The sequence below is a fragment of the Schistocerca americana genome, chromosome X (assembly GCF_021461395.2).
Source record: "Schistocerca americana isolate TAMUIC-IGC-003095 chromosome X, iqSchAmer2.1, whole genome shotgun sequence".
Taxonomy (NCBI): domain Eukaryota; kingdom Metazoa; phylum Arthropoda; class Insecta; order Orthoptera; family Acrididae; genus Schistocerca; species Schistocerca americana.
Window position 1 is genome coordinate 896,612,336 of NC_060130.1, and position 1,850 is coordinate 896,614,185.

A 1,850-nucleotide genomic window follows, 5' to 3' on the forward strand; every position below is an offset into this window, starting at 1 on the left:
GTTCGCAACTCACAGTTTTGGTTTGGGCCAACAAACGAGTATACAGGGTGTTACGAAAATAGGTACAGATATTGTCATCATTACTACCTTAATGTATACCCACTTCAGTGTGTTAATTGTTTTTTCTCTGCATCTAACAGTCTTCCCGCAAACATGTCACATAATTTACTACCTGATGTTTCCTGCAGAGTCGTAATTGTGCCACAAATTGACTACGTCTGTCAGTATAGAGAATCCGTCTTGTGTCCAAGTATACATACTTGAGTACCTCACCTGCTGCTCAGGGAAAACTAAACTAAATTGCGCTCGAAAAGGCCATGAAGGCCCAATGGTACCGACTGGCGGCCGTGTCATCCTCAGCCCACAGGCCTCACTGCATCGGATATGGAGGGGCATGAAGTCAGCACACCGCTCTCCCAGCCGTATGTCAGTTTACGAGACCGGAGCAGCTACTTCTCGATCAAGTAGCTCCTCAATTTGCCTCCCAACTGCTGAGTGCACCCTACTTGCCAACAGCGCTCGGCAGACCGGATGGTCACCCATCCAGGTGCTAGCTAAGCCCGACAGCGCTTAACTTCGGTGATCTGACGGGAACCGGTGTTACCACTACGGCAAGGACGTTGGCGTTGTCATGGGAAAACAAACATTAATTACTTGCTTTTGGCATGTGTACTTCGAGGTACTAAGCACCCTAAAACCATTCTACTGGTAATGGCTATAATTATTAGTCTGCATAAGAAGTAAATACTGTTGTAGTGTTGTTCACTATACTGTCCACAGTCATCACTAGGAATATGTGCACTTATATGCCTAACATTATGTATATACGACACTGTTTGAGGATAGTCTGGCAACAGATTAATGAGAAGTACACGCCCACTAGCAGCTAACTTCATGCTTCCTTGAAAAGCAGATGGGCCAACCATTATGACCATGGGCCTCCACGAGAACTAATGCCGCATGATGGTGTTGCTTACACGTAATGTGATAAGTATGTAAGCTGAAGAGAGACGAATTAGGACTCATTCTAGCGACGATACGGGCCGCTAATTGGGAAATCAATTGACATAAAGAACTTTGACAAGTTAGAGATCATCTAGGAAACAGCGAAGCTAGTAGGCCGTTAGCAGATTGTGAAACCACACGTAAGACGGAAGGAGTCGAACGTCCACACCTCAACACAGAATGTTCAGGTCAGGGACTTCTCCACTTTGGAACGCAGGATACGCTACAACTTGTGGCATTTAGGACGACTGGGTAGACCTCTAGTTCAGGCAAAAGTGTTTCTGAGTACACCGTTCAGCGCATTCAGTTGAACATGAGGGCAAGCAGCAGATGACTCCTGCATTCCCCATTGTATTGTATTGTATGGAACCGGAGACCAAGAATGTATGGAGAGGCTTCGTCCCGCCGCAGCCCGCAGGGGCACACAACCTCACAATTGGCTACAGCAGTCCACTCATCCCACCACAGCTCCACACCGAACCTAGGGTTATTGTGCGGTTCGGCCTCCAGTGGTCACCCCCACTCCCCCCCCCCCCCCCCCACCCCCGGGAACGTCTCACATCAGACGAGTGTAACCCCAATGTTTGCGTGGTAGTGTAGTTATGATATATGCAGGCGGATTCGTGCTGGCGACCGACATTCCTTGTCGCCCAGAAATACGTTCCCCATATTGACCTAACGACATCGCCAATAACGATTATAGTGGGCACTGAATCATCTAAATTGGCAAATGGACCAGTGGAAACGTGTAGACAGGTCGGACGAATCAGCCATACTGCTTGTTGCGCTGGGTCGATGGTCGTCTCCTGAGCGCCATCATTCAGGCGAGCGGCTACGCGATACAT

The 1,850-nt window shown here is 48.5% G+C and overlaps 1 pseudogene; it reads right to left on the reverse strand.

Moving 5' to 3' along the window:
* Window positions 1–507: 507 nt before the first annotated feature.
* Window positions 508–625, reverse strand: LOC124557549 (annotated as a pseudogene).
* Window positions 626–1,850: the final 1,225 nt, after the last annotated feature.